This window comes from Thamnophis sirtalis, unplaced genomic scaffold (genome assembly GCF_051295495.1).
Source record: "Thamnophis sirtalis isolate CommonGarterSnake01/CBP01778 unplaced genomic scaffold, rThaSir2_p1.2 scaffold_9, whole genome shotgun sequence".
Classification (NCBI taxonomy): Eukaryota; Metazoa; Chordata; class Lepidosauria; order Squamata; family Natricidae; genus Thamnophis; species Thamnophis sirtalis.
Genome location: NW_028261389.1, coordinates 56421664 through 56437657, shown reverse-complemented (window position 1 = coordinate 56437657; position 15994 = coordinate 56421664). Strand labels below are relative to the sequence as shown.

The 15994-nt window shown below is 42.7% G+C and overlaps 1 protein-coding gene across 4 annotated transcripts in view; it reads right to left on the bottom strand.

Moving 5' to 3' along the window:
• The window catches only part of CAV1 (caveolin 1), a 44126-nt gene that overhangs the window by 4901 nt on the left and 23231 nt on the right, over positions 1-15994 (bottom strand). The gene's annotated exons all lie outside the window — the stretch shown is intronic.

The following is a 15994-nucleotide window of genomic DNA, read 5'->3' as shown; positions in this document are numbered from 1 at the left end:
CAATCCTTGACTTAAACAGTTCATTTAGTGACTGTTCAAAGTTACAACAGCACTGAAAAAAGTGACTTACTACTGCTTTTCATGATCAAAATTCAGATGCTTTGCAACTGCTTCATATTTATGACAGTTGCAGTGTCCTGGGATCATGTGGTCAGCTTTTGAAACCTTCTGACAAGCCAAATCAATGGGGATGACAGATTCACTAAACAATGTATTACTAACTTACCAAATTCAATGATTCACTTAACAAATGTGGCAAGAAAAGGTCATAAAATGGGGCAAATTCACTTAACAAATGTTTCACTTAGCAATATAAATGTTGGGCTTAATTGTGCTCATAACTCGAGGGCTACCTGTACTTAATTATTAAGTGAATTGTTTGCTATGGGGCATTTTTGCTGAAAACTGGAAGTAAAATGCTGACAAAAACATTGCAAACTGTGGTCATGTGACTGCGGAATACTGCAAAACACTGTAAAAGCAGGCTGATTGTTGAGTCCCCAAAATGTGGTCAACAGACCATGGTGGGGTAGTGATGGCCGTCCAACCTTCTGCCAAGCCAGTAAAGATGCCAGAAGAGGATTCTTCTAACAATTGTTAAAAGAGAATCTGATTAAGGTACAAGGCATTCCCTAAGAATTCATTTAATGAATTCTCTTGGTATGAGAAACCACAAATGCCCTTCTGAATTCGGACAATTCTTTTCCTGAATATGTATGGGTACTGTGAATATATAAGAAAAAGTAAAACTTCTTTATGGAGCTGCTGGCAGGTAAGAAAGTGTCCATCACAATTCTGCAGCACTTTACTACTTCAGTTCTGAAGACTGCACAACTTCGCTGAAGCAGCTCAAGACTTCCCTTGCCACGGAGTATACCCATGCCTCTAATGATACATTGGGAGCAGTAGTGCCCTCACCTTACCCACTTGCTATACACACAGCCATACAGAGGCCGCCTTCTAATTTCTTAGGCAGACAGCCACCCATCTTACACCACTTCTTTCTTATCTGCATTCAGTTTTAATTTCTGAACTCTAATCAAGTCGATGCACCTGTCAAGAAGCTAAAGGGGGAAAGAAGAGACAGAAGAGCTAAGGTTCATCAGTGTGCTAATAACTTGGAATTCCACATTTCTAGATGACCCTTTTAGAAACTCTGTTACTATTTTAGCATTATCTGTGGAAGTAATGTCTTGCATAAAAATAATCTAAATAACTTGTGTGATTCATGATTTTATTATGGAAGTATTAATGCATTTTTAAATGCAATGCTGGATTTTGATTTGAAAGGCTAACGTGTAATTTGACTATTAAGAAGAAATATCTGGGTTTTTTTTTTATTTGGGGAGTTTGAATGTTGGTATCTCATGAAAGAGAAAAATGTTATCCAAGGAAGTACATATTTATTCAAATAAAATGCCAAAATATCCCAGGAGGTTTGTCATAACATTTCAAAGTAGAAAATTAACAGAAACAACTTGAGACAAAAGAGCTCCTCTATGTATCACATGATCACATCTTTGATATAATCCACAGCACAGGATATTTATTGCAGCTAAAATAACCAAATAATAGAAGTATGTCAAGTCCACAGGAAAAACGTAACACAGCATCTTGAATTTAATGAACTATACACTAATCGTGCACAATAGTCCTTCTGAGAAACTCTTCAATCAAAGTTTCTCAGATTCCTGAGAAGGAGCTATGGATCGCTAGGGAACCTACTGCAATTAAATAAGACAATAGAGTAGTAGCTGTTTGAGTACATGACAATTTTCATAAACTTTTATTCCTGATTAAGCATCTAGAATTCACCAGATTGTTTTATTGTTCTTTACAAGCAGTATAATACGTTACATTTGTCTGAAACATTCTACATCAGTGCCCCCCCAACTTTCCAGTACAGAAACCGGTGGCAATGGTAGAGGAAGGGGATGGTTTCTCACACACACACACACACACACACACACACACACACACGTTGCTTGGGCTTCATGTTGTGCTCATCTGTCACTTGCGTGGCCTGGTTCCCAATGGGCTGTGGACCAGCACAGGGCCATGGACTGGGGGTTGGGGTCCCCCTGTTCTATATTGCTTCATAGCAGATATTATCTTCCACATCCTCAAAAAGCATTTTAATATGTTCAACAGTAAAACTGACTCAGGGAAAGAGCAGATATCAGGTACACTGGCACTAGAATTATATGACATTTTCTCAAATCTAGTGTGTCCACTGATGATATTTAAGTTCTCTTCAGGAAGATAGTGAGATTCAAGATGGTTCCTGACATGCATTATTACAGTATTGATAGTTCTTTTTTAATACTCAAATAAGCTTCGATTAAATCTGTCAATATATGAATGTGTGTTAAACTATGAGGTTAAGTTCTTCTCAGTAATTAGAAAGCAGAAGCAGAAGCTGACAACTGGCTACATATAAGGCTATTGTTCAGTTTTATACTAAATAATTTTTCCTATTAGGCCTAGAAGTATCATGTCACAAACAGAATGCCTTGTTTTGCACACCACATGGATCAGAGAATGTCTCTGCCTATAGATAATGCTTGTTAGGCTACCAACCTATAAGTGTGACCGTTGAAGGTAGGATTTTCTCTAGCAAATGTTTTCAGGAAGCCTCTCTCTGGAATTATGAACTTCATAAAGAATTACTCTAAATGACCCAAAGAACTGGAAGGAAGCAATAATTCTGGATTTACTGCACCTGCTTTATCACTTTTCTTTAAACTAGAAATTCACATATTACTTGATATGTAGATGTTTCTATTATTATTTCATAATAATCTGCTGTTCTAGCATAATAGGAAGCATACTATTACAGTAGGCATTTTTTTTGTACAAAAGGAAATATACTTTTGTAATATTTCCTATGCTGGGTGTTATGTTTCTACTGAATCAGTGAATCTGAGTAATGGCTGAGGAGACAAATACCATTTGGCATTTCATGAGACAAAAGTGAAGAACATCCCTATTGCCATAATAAAGTTTAGTTAACTGAAAAACACACTGTGCTACTGGTATAAATATATGGGCAGAGAAGACCTATTCAGATGCAGAGGTGCCAATGTCTTCTAGTTGAGATTGCCCCATATTACCTCAGCATTGCCTCCATCAGTCATAAATTAGTTTTTTTTGACATCTTGGTGATGCTTTTATAGTCTCTCTTTCTATATATACTATATTTGTTCACTGGAATGTTTGGAGTTCTTGTCACTTTTAGCTGGGGACTTGGGGATCACTGTATTTGCTTTGTATGCCAGTGAAAAAAATTTGCTCAAGATTTCCAACAAAATTACTTAAAGGTGAGCAATCTTAAAACACTCTGGACATTTCTAAAAATTTGGAGCTTTTGGAAACATTTAAAAAAATGTAAAACTAATATAAGGGTCAGATTACTCAGTTGGCAAGAGTCTTATTCTTTTCTTATTCATTTTCAAATAAAAATGCACTTCAGCAAAGGATTTCCTCTGGCAATCTGCTAGTGATGAAAAGTTTATACTTTAAGATGAATCATAAATAAGAATGAATGCTTTGATGTAGTACACAACTTTAAAACATTTTGATTAATTTAAAAGATACATCTTGGATCACAATCTGTATAGATTATTTTTTCAGTATCTTTTCTGATAAGTTTGACATTTCTTAGGCTCAAGTGCACTATCAAACTACTGAATTTGGTCAAAAAGAATTTTTAGGCTTGCATTATGAAAAATTTATTATTTGTGTAGGGAAAATCAAGACTTCTTGGGTTAAAAAAAGGATGACTTCACAAAGAAATCTAAAATTTAAGTTTTTTAATGTAGTGATTATCTTGCTATATATTGCATGATATACATTGGCTATATATTTTTAAGATATTGTGTATGTATTTAATGGATAATATCTCTGTGATTGCTAGGAGTCAACACCAACATGATGGCATAATCAATCAATGATTTATCATAATGTTGTGGTAGAGGGAGGTGGTCTCTCCTTCTAATAAAATTATTGCATTTCTTTTTGTATGTGTTTGCTTTCCTTTTATGTTATATCTATGCTTATATGTATGTGTACATTGGGAAACATAAGACAGGCTACATATGTTCCACTTCGGGTCACAGAACCAGAAAGGAGGGAAATTCAGAATGAAACAGTCAATAATATTCTAAGCTGCTGCTTAATTGTTTTTATCATTAGGATATTTTCTGAATGACTTTTTTTCTGCAGACCTAGCCCCTTATATCCTATTTTTAGTTCTGTTGCTGGCTTTTCCCATCATATTATATAGCCCTAGCCTGTTTTATTTTCCTCCTAAAATACCATTCTGTGGATAGATAGATGGATGGATGGATGGATGGATGGATGGATGGATGGATGGATGGATAGATAGATAGATAGATAGATAGATAGATAGATAGATAGTTCTGACCCTCTTTACATAGATTTCCCCCCCTAAAATGTTGTTGTGTTAGAAAGAATAAAAAGAATATGCAAAGGATAGGGGATGAATGAATGAATGAATGAATGAATGAATGAATGAATGAATGAATGAATGAATGAATGAATGAATGAATGAATACATGTAAGTCAGAATGTTGGATATGGGGTCAAGAAGTTTAAAGTTTCCATATTTAGGAAATGTGGAAAAAAGCAAATGAATTTACAGTGAATGCAAGGTTGAAGACTAAATTACTGGTAATATCCAAGTCTAATAAGCACAAAACATGAATGCTCTACTCAAGGCAGTATGTGTATAAGAGAGAAAATCTACTTTAGAAAATTTTATGTTAAACATTGCATCTGTTATATGTACTACAAATTTTGTACCAGTTACATATCCTTGGTCTTGAGAATATACAAAAACCAATTATAGGCTAAGTACATTTTAGATTATAGCCTGACTTTAATAAATGTTGATCATTCTTGCTAAGAGATAGATCAAGTCCTGCCAAATGCTTTGTCTAATATTGAGTAAGACCTATTTGTATTCCTACCACCACCACCCGCGCAAATTACAATATCATTATAACATCATAATTCATTCTGAAGGCCAAGACAAAGAATTCAAAAAGTTTCCATGTCACTGTCATTGTCTGTATCACACTATTAGATTGTACGTTCCTTTGCATTGATCCACAATGCATGTATGAGGATGACAAATTTTAATAAATGGGAGAACACTGTTGGCAGATACATTCTTTACTTCAATAGTATCCAAGTACTTAGCAGAATAAATCATTTCTGATCTAAACAATTGGGTAAGACTTCCAAGACTTGAACAGCACATTTTGAACTGGAAATCTCATTTAACTTTAATTTATATCAAAATAGCATCAGGTTGGAGGGATGTGATCCCTGTGGTATTTTTATTAGAACTATTCTATAATTATATTCTTAATTTGGTTATTAGAGTTTTATAGACATACTTTTTTATACATTTATTTTTTTTTCCTTCTGAAAATTTCCACGTAGTCTATGTGGTTCTTTCCTACACTTTACTACTCCAACAATGCATTGAGGAGAAATAAGAGAAAGGCTTTGTTCACACATTATGCCAACACAATTTATTTTACCAGAGGAAATTAACAGGGCTATTAAACACACTAAGCAAAAATTGCATTGTATTTTAGTCTTAAATTTAATCTCAATTCATAAATAGCCCAAGATTATACAGAAAGTCCTGCAGTTGGATAAGGATTTAAACCAACATCTCCCTAGGTTACACTGATAAACTCTTTAATTTGGAGTCTTTTAGTTTGGTCTAATGGTTAAGGTGCCAGATTAGAAGACCATAAATTCACTCTCGCACCACCTCACAGGGGTTGTTGTGGGGAAAATAGGAGAGGAAGGCATGTTGGATATGTTGGCCGGCTTGAGTTATTTGTAAAAATAATAAAAGCAGGATACAAACAAACAAATAAACAAACAAATAAACAAACAAGATTAAAAATAAATTAGATGATCTATTCCACAGGCAGCTTGATGATGATGAAATTGGAGTGCAATAATCACTAGCAATTTTTCAGATTGAAGAGGCTGTTTTAGCATCACAGAAATGCAATATATTTTTTTCCTAGTAGTTTCAGCTTACCAGTTTACCATTCATCTTACCAGATTTGCCAATATCAATTAATAATTTATTTATGATATACCCTGGTCAAACCCATAAATGAGCTGATTCCTATAATACATAAGTTATATACAACCTGTATAAGTTACATAACTATATAAGTTATCAAGACATGTTGTGAAGTGACCCTGACATTTAAAACACTAGTGATAGTATAGTAAATTATAGGAAGTAAAGAAAATGCATTTTGACTAGAGCCAATAAGCTTTGTAAAAACCATATGTTTGGGGCAAAAGGTTTAAACTGCAACAGCTTCCCTTTTTCATTTGCAACCCACATCCTGATCTCAGTGCTTCTTTGTTTCCTACTATTCAATTTGGGCATGTTGTTGTTACAATGTCTTTTGTTCATTTTTGCTATAAAAATACTAAAAGCTAGTGTTGCATTTTGGTCATGATTTTCCATTTAAAAAAAAATAGATGCAGTGAATTCTGGTATTTTAATGAGGGCAGTTTCAAGCATAAGCACTCTTGCGCGAAAATTGAAGTTTAGACTCTCAGCCAAGAACTGTGTGTAGAAAACAGGGATTTAATGTGAAAATATGTTTCTAGCTAGATACCATATTGGACGCAGTGCATCACCAAAGTAGACAGTTAGAAGAATATCTGTGGCTATGCACAATTTTGACACAAAGATCATCACCTCTCCTTGAAGAAAATCAATTAACAAGGCATTTTGATTGGCAGTATACAGTTTTAGCTATCACACTGCAGTGCACACTGTTAAATAAATGAGATTACTATCCCTCCTGTAATATCACATGATGGACAGTTTGAGCATGCAGCTTACGTATTTATCAGAAGCATTTGTAGACTATAAATTGTGCAAATGTTCCTGCATTCAAAAACTGACAGTTAAAGCCACAAAAACATAAAACAATAAGTAATTTACAGCATATAGCATTCATTTTGGGGCCATTGCCTAGTTAAATTCAGCTAGACTGCAACTTATAGGCAATTGGAACTTGAATTTCTGTCACTAAGTGATGTGGTCATAAAGTGTAATTGCACTGGTGGCAATTCCTGTGGTCCCGGTTACCTTCATTCTCTAAACCCTATAGTTGTTAGGGTGGCAATTTCCTGCTGCCTTCCCACAACCCCAGGTTTACAAGCAAGTACATGACTGCTATGGATGGGAAACAGAGTCAGGGGATGGGTGCACAATGGAGGGTCACGGAAGGTGTATTCCTCATTATCTGATCATTCCCAAAGCAGCATTTCTTTTCCATCTCCTGAGATTACCCTCACATACCATTATAACCAATAGGGAAGGTTCAAAATGGTAATCACATGACAATGAGGTGCTTGGCAGCTTGTAAGAACAAATAGGTTGCCAAGCACCCTGATCACAGTCATGTGATGGGGGGGGGGCTACAGTGACTAAGACTCTGAGCACTAGTCCTAGCCACTATTCTTCTCTGTATGCAGTTACAGAAAATTTCCAAACTACCAGAAGGTAATCTGCCCATGACAACACCTGATATTAAGGATAACATCACCCAACTTGTCATGCCCCCATCAGAGTCGGATCTGAGATGGAAGATGAGCTGAAACAAGAGCCAACAGAGAGCAAAAAGACGGTTCCATTGGCCTTGAAGGAAACTGGGGAAGGGTAGAATCAGTCCAGGCAAGGCTTTCCAGGATTAGAAAGGCTTGCAGACAGGGAGGAGCATGAGAGGCAGAACTCAGGTGAAGAGCAAGGACTACCCCCTCCTGATCCTAGAGCATCCAGAGAAGAGAGAAGGCGAGAACAATGCAGACTGAGCCAGCTACAAGGAAGGAGAATGCCCTACCCCGCTTCACAAGGCAAACCTGGGGACTGAGATGTAAGGAGGTGCTTGTGGGAGGGGCATTTGTTGGAAACAAGCATTGAATCTGTGGAGCCTTGTGTGAATTTGCTGACACCTGGAGATTACTGTTTGGTTAACGTGGCTTACTGGAGTGCTGGCTCTGGTTACTGTTTGGCTAACCTTGCTTATAGGACTACTTGCAGCCAGAGGCTGCTGAAGGCATGTGTACTAAAGATGGGGACATGGGGGGCAATGTTGGGGAGTTAATAAAGTCAATAAAGGGGAGTTAGACCTGTTCTCTGGCTGTGTTGCTTTTTGTGCTAGGCCCTGGATCATCACATAACTCTAGAACATCAGATCCATGGTTGCCATGGTAGCCATGAATTCCTGAGCCACCACTGCCTCTAGAGCAGTGATGGGCAACCTTTTTGGCGTGGTGTGTCAAAAATTGGCAAAAAATCGAGCATAACTCGCGTTGTGTGTCACTTCGACAAAAACATAATTTTGCGCAATTTATAGTTGCTGCTAATGGTGCTCACAGTTCCCGTTGGCACTCCGCTGTTCCCTGCTGTGGTGCGGTCGTAACCGACAGTCCCAGGAGTAGACTCTCTGTGCCGGCCTGACTGGAGAGAGGTGCGCACTGTTCCCGCGCTCCTCTCCTGCGGGTCCTCCCTCGCCGCACTGATGACGTGTGTGCGCACGGCACGCACGCCTTACCAGCAGCCCCTGCACTCAGAAAGGGGCGGCAGTGATACAGTAAGTGAGTGTGGGCGGGGGAGATCACACGTCCCGCCCCCCCCATTCCTCCAGCACAGATTCTTTCATCCTTGGCGGCCGTGCAGGAGCCGAGGATGAATCGCATGAAATCCTGTGCGTGTCACCCCAAATGGCTACGCGTGTCAGCACTGACACGCGTGTCATAGGTTCGCAATCACTGCTCTAGAGAAAACAAATTGGAACTCCACTACCAAAAAGCCACAGCATCAAGCACTCCAAGAAGGGAAGATGCTTTGCAGCAGGAAAGCTGATACAATAGCTGCTAATCCATCTGATCTTATCCTTGACCTAACTTCACAGAATCTCACATCTAGTTCTTTGAAGAGCAATGCCTTTGAAAACCACTCTCATAAGAATATAGCCAACACCCCACCCTTCCTGGGAATGCTTGGTGCCACCTACAAAACAAAGATGGCTCATTTCCAAAAGTGAAATCCTCCTTGTGTTCAACTATGTCTTGACTATGTGCATCAAGTCAGCCCAATTATCCATTGTTAAGGGCTGGATGAAGGGGCATTTATAATAGGCTATATTGGCATTCAGTAGTAGCAGCCAAAATATCCAATGACTGGGTAATGGGGAAGACTCCAAAGGCTGGAATGTGGAATCCATACCTATTAGCACAGAGAGACACAACATCTTCCCTTACCTCCAGGTGTCTCTCTCTTAATAAAGTAGATATTAAAACACATTTTGTTGTCATTTTCTGATACAACCAATAAATTGACTGAAATAAATCTGCTTTATTTTGCCTGAGGTAAGTGTGCCAGAAGAAAATTGGTATGCTATAGGTACTTCCAAACATTTATTTAATGACTGTTGAAGTTATAATGGTGCTAAAAAGTCCAGTCCTTGCATTTATAGAATAGAATAGAATTTTATTATTTGTATGCTGCCCTTCTCTGGGAGGACTCAGGGCGGCGAACAATTCAAGGGGGAAAAATGGGAACATAAAAAACAAAATACAAATAATAAAATTAAACAACAGTCGCACAACCATACATGTCGAGAGGGGAGGGAACTCATCACCCCAGGCCTGCCGGCAAAGCCAGGTTGTGACGGCTTTTTGGAAGGCCTGGAGAGAGGTGAGGGTCTGAATCCCTGTGGGGAGTTCATTCCAGAGGGCCGGAGCTGCCACAGAGAAGGCCCTCCCCCAGGTAATAGCCAGGTGGCATTGGCTGGTAGATGGCACCTGGAGGAGGCCAACCCTGTGAGATCTAATGGGTCTGTGGGAGGTAATTGGCAGCAGGCGGTCTCTCAAGTACCCAGATCCAATACCATGAAGGGCTTTATAAGTTATGACTAGCACCTTGAAGCGTATCCGGAGACTGATCGGTAACCAGTGCAGCTTGCGGAGGATATGTGTAACGTGGGTGTACCGAGGTGCACCCACAATCGCTCGCACGGCTGCTGGACGAGTTGAAGTCTCCAAATACTCTTCAAGGGCTGCCCCATGTAGAGCGCATTGCAGTAGTCCAGTCTTGAGGTCACGAGGGCGTGAGTGACTGTTGCGAGCGCCTCCCGCTCCAGGTAGGGACGCAACTGGTGCACCAGGCGAACCTGGGCAAATGCCCCCCTGGTCACAGCCGACAAATGGTGTTCTAAAGTCAGCTGTGGATCCAGGAGGACCCCCAAGTTGCGAGCCCTGTCTGAGGGGTGTAGATTTTCACCCCCCAGCCTGAGTGATGGAATATTGACCATGTTTTTGGGAGGGAAACACAACAGCCACTCAGTCTTGTCTGGATTGAGTACAAGCTTGTTAACCCCCATCCAGACCTTAACAGCCTCCAGGCACTGGCACATCATGTCAACCGCTTCACTGAGTTGGCACAGGGCGGACAGATACAGCTGTGTATCGTCTGCATATTGATGGTTTCCATGCCATCGGATGATCTCACCCAGTGGCTTCATGTAGATATTAAATAGCAGGGGGGACAGGACTGAACCCTGAGGAACCCCATATTTCAGGGGCCTAGGGGTCGACCTCTCTTCCCCACCTAACACCAACTGCGACCTGTCCGAGAGGTAGGAGGAGAACCACCGAAAAACGGTGCCTCCCACCCCCACCTCTCGCAACCGTCGCAGAAGGATACCATGGTCGATGGTATCGAAGGCCGCTGAGAGGTCAAGGAGCACTAGGATGGAGGAATGACCTCCATCCCTGGCTCTCCAGAGATCATCGGTCAGTGTGACCAAAGCGGTTTCCATGCTGTAGCCAGGCCTGAAACCCGACTGAAAGGAGTCTAGATAATCGGCTTCATCCAAGGACCGCCGGAGTTGTGAGGCCACCACTTTCTCAACAACCTTCCCAATGAAGGGGAGGTTGGAGACTGGACGGTAGTTGTTCAAACTGGCTGGGTCCAGTGATGGCTTCTTCAGGAGGGGTCTCACCACCGCTACCTTCAATGCCGGTGGGAAGAAACCCTCCCGAAGAGAGGCATTCACCATTGCCTGGATCCAGCCCCGCGTCACCTCCCTGCTGTTCGCGACCAGCCAGGAGGGGTATGGGTCCAGTACACATGTGGAAGCACTCACCGCTCCCATGGCCTTGTCCACTTCATCAGGAGCAACAGGTTGAAAATCAGTTCAGAGGTGTCGTTCAAGACCTTCCCCCGGTACCTCGGCTGGTTCTGCGCAATTGGAGTCCAGGTCCATCCGAAGCTGAGCAACTTTGTCCGCGAGGAACTGGACATATTCCTTTGCTCTACCTTGTAAGGGGTTCCCCGCAACCCTCGTATTTAAGAGGAAGCGGGTCACCCTAAACAAGGCGGCAGGGCGGGACTCAGCGGACGCAATCAGAGCAGCAATGTGGTTGTTCTTGGCTGTCCGTAATGCCGATAGATATGCTCTGATGCAGGCTTTTAAGAGTGCTCAGTCTGACTCGGATTTACTGGCCCTCCAGCGGTGCTCTAGGCGTCTCTTTTGGCGCTTCATCTCCCGGAGATCCTCAGTAAACCAAGGAGCCCTCCTGGATCCACTGCTGCGGATTGGCCGTAAAGGCACAATTCGGTGGAGAGCCTCAGACGCTACCGAGTTCCAAGTAGTGACTAAGATCTCCACCGAACTGTGGGCGAGAGTATCAGGCATAACACCAAGCGCCGTCTGGAAACCCTGGGGATCCATAAGACACCTGGGGTGGAACCACCTAATCGGTTCCTCCTCCCTACAGCGGGGGATTGGTCTCCAAAAGTCAAGCCTCAATAGGAAGTGGTCCGACCATGACAGGGGCAAGATCTCACTACCCCTCAGACCAAGATCACAACTCCACTGCTCCGAGAGAAATACGAGGTCGAGTGTGTGGCCCGCTGAGTGACTCGGACCCTGGATTACTTGGGTCAAGCCCATGGCTGTCATGGAAGCCATGAACTCCTGTGTTCCATCAGAGCATTCACCGAGTGAAGGCAAATTGAAGTCCCCCAGTACCATAAGTCTGGGGAACTCAACCGCCAGCTCGGCTATTGACTCGAGGAGCAAGGGGAGGGCTGTTGCCACGCTGTTGGGAGGCAGGTACATTAACAACAAGCCCACTTGACCCACAAGGTCCATCTTCACCAGCAAGGACTCACACCCGACAAGCTCCAGAGCAGGGATCCTACGAGGAGCTAAGGACTGTCGGATAACAATGGCCACTCCGCTGCCCCTTTCCTGGGGTCGCGGTTGATGAAGCACCTGAAAACCCTCTGGGCACATTTCTGTGAGGGGGACGCCTCCCTCCGGGCCCAGCCAGGTTTCAGTAATACATGCCAGGTCCGCCCCTCATCTATAATTAGGTCCTGGATGAGGGGAGCCTTGTGAACCACAGACCTGGCATTTAGCATCAGCAACCTGAGACCAGGGTCCTGACTACTCACGCCATCTGGCCTTGGAGTGGAACTCACAGGGCCGGAAGGAGGGATACCTCTGATATAGGGCACCCTCCTTCCCCGGTAATGGCTAGCCCTGAAGTTCCGGCCATATCTGCCCCTCCCCATTATGACCCCAATGTTCCGGCCCACTCCTGCATCTGTGGTCCCGCCACCCTCTCCCCAAGCCGCCGGATTCATCGGCAGGCCCTTCGACACACACATCCAAGGGCTGGGACCGAGCCCGGGTCCCCCTAGCACTTCTGCCAAAGCACTCAGTGCAGGAGGATCCGGCTAAACTCCCAGCCCACCTAACATACCCATGCATACAACCAATCAATCCCCACAATACAAGTTAAAATAGAACAACAATATTACAATAAAAGTGGGAACATTCAATCAATCCCAGTCACACCATACTCTCCCCACACGTTTAAATATACAATTTTAGTATATAAAAATTATTAATAAAAATTACAGGTGTATAAAAAATTATGGTCTGTGCAGTCCGAGCAATTACATAATCCAGGAGGCCGGAGAAATAATGTCCAAGCCTCCCAAAGCTGAATGTCCAAAGTCCAGAATGATAGCAAGGGCATAAAAGCAATAAGCCAACAATAGTCCAGAGTAAGGCCGGGAAAGTCTGAGAGACAGCAGGCTGCAACCGCGAAAGCTGCAGGGCCAACCGCAGGAGATGGCGGCCAGCAACACCCCCTCCCATTGGGACAAAGAAACATCCGGGAGCCAGGGATAGCCCCACGGCAAAAGGGGGGGGGAACAACCCCACTCCCGGCTGTACCGTGACGCCACCCGTGAAAGCAGCCCATCAGCAGGACATCAGGCTAGCAACCCCACCCCCACCCTCACCCTACCCTAACCTTAACCTAACTATAACTTAACACTAACCCCACCCTAAATTCTAACTAACCCTACCCTGTCCCTAGCCTGACCCCACAACAGCACAGCAGCAGAGGAGGCGTCAGACAACCTAGGGGGGTCGGGTCCCCCCAAATAGGTGCCGATAGCCGCTTACACGGCAGCCAGACGGTCTCAGCCTGATCTTCCAGGCTCCAAACAGGTGTCTTCGGCCCCGGTGGTCGGGAGGTCACCGCCCGCCTCCCTCCACAGGCGGCCCGACAGGTTCGCAAGATGGTAGTGGCCCACAAGTTCTCAACAACTCACTTGGTTAGGCTACAGCATTCCCGGGCGACCACAGCGTTCCCAGGTGGCCTCGATGGTTGCAAATGATATAGATGATGGTTACAAATAATCAAAAGACTCCCTCCCGGCAGCCAGGCTATAATATTTGTTCAGGCGCCATTCACAGTCCCGCGGGATTCCCAGCTGGTCTCAGAATCATAAGCAAATAGCAACTTCAGTGAGGTCTCCTGGTCAGCTGAGCCACACTAACCACCACAGTGCTGGCCTTGGTGTCTTCAGCGTCCCTGAGCACAGCAGCTCCATGAGCAACGCCACCCCAAGCACGCCCCAGACACCCCTTAGTTCTTCCTGAGAGGGTGGGGAGCACTTCCCCCAACTCAGCACTGCCTACCCCTTAGATGGTGTTTAATAAGTCAACTCCCGGGGCTCCTAGTGTCTTCCGTGTCCTCAGAGCTCAATTGTTTTCAGCATAACTCAAACAGCCCTGACATACAACAGCGCGGTATCCAGCAACAGCAACAGAGGAGGGGGGGTTAGCCACGATCTCAGCAGCTCAGATGTCAGCTTCAGTGTTTCCCGGTGAGTGAACAGACCGCCCAGCTCTTAATCTCTGGCATACACACACACAGCTCCACAGTTCCACGTAGCCCTAGCTACCCAGTTCCCAACGTCTGGCTCCGAACAGCAACGGGAACGGGCCGTCCCGTTCCACCATCTCATGGTTATGTGGTCGCAATTTAGGTGCTTGCACCAGCTCACGTTTACAATCTGTTGCAGTGTCTTGCACTCTCTTGATTACTATTTGTGACCTTTTTGCCAATTTCCACGAAAATACCCTTTTTGAAGAATATGTTTGCATTTAGACTGCAGATTCACTTAATGACTATCATAAAAATCGTTGTATAATGAGGTCTGACTTGATGTATGACTACAACAACTTATGGTAGAAATTCTGGTCCCAATTTTAATCTTAAATCAAGGACTACCTATATAACATAAAACAACCATGTTACTTCCTATAAGAGAAATTTGAGTAAATCCCTAATATTTGAACAATAATACACCTCATTGTAGAGTGTATGTTCTGTAACATCATTTCCATCTAAATGGAGGTAAGAAGAGATTATAACAATCAAATTTAATGGATATTTCTAAAGTATTAAAATTTTTATTTCAAAATAAGTATTTTCTAGAAAGCACATTTGATGTATTCTTGGAATTGGCTTCTTGGAAGAAGCTTCTACAAAAGTGGAGTGGAATATTACCTCACATATTTTTTTGCTCTCTCCTTACCAATGTGATATTTATATACAATGACATCATCAGATGAAATACATAGAAACAAAACTGAATATGCTGTAAGTATAAGAATATGAAGAGCTTAGTTTTGGCCAGGGTTTGAGTGTGGAAGAGATCACGAAATGCTCATGCGCAAGTCCCATGCCAAGCTAAAATAGAAGAACAAAGTCAAGCAGTTTTCACAATATGATCTTGGGTATATTTCCCCTGTCCCTCATTTTTAAGGAGAACATCAGGAATCATTCTGAGAACCATTGGAACTGTCCAATGAAATTAAAGACACTGTTAAGGATAAATATGAAAAGAGACTATCAAAGACCCAGAGAAAAATCAAACAGAAGGAATCAAACCGGATGTCAGAATAAATAGTGGACATTGCCAAGATAAGAGAAGCTAAAAGCCAAGAAAGACAAAGGAATTTAACACAGACCTCAAAGAGCTGCTAAAAGAGGCAAAAAGTAATATTATACTTTCTGTAAAGGCATCACAGATAGAAACTAATATGGAAAAAAAAGTACATTCTTTCAAAAGATGTCTGAACTCAAAAGGACAACTTCAGATTGGTAGGTAAAAGATGCCAGTGGATAGATAACAACTGATTCAAAAAGTTCCAAGAAAGATGTTCCATAGTTACAAGTTTCATAGTTTTACATAGTTTCTTGTACTAGAAAATAAAATTAAATCAGCACTCTGGGATTACCAAGTCACAAGTCTGTAGGAATGAATGGAATATCTACAATAATATGGCAAACAACTTAAAAGGAATCAGTAAGAGGCAGCAAATCTGAAGAATGATACAATGCCCTACAGCAGGGGTGTGAAACTCGATTTCATTGAGGGCCGCATCAGGGTTGTATTTGGTCTTGGGCATGGCCAACTCAACATCACTCTTGTTGGGGGCACCTGTGATGGTCCAAGCACTCTGCCAGTGAAAACGGGCTCCCAAGCTCTGTTTTCGGCTGCAACAGGTTCCTGCAACCCCCTACCAGTGAAAACGGA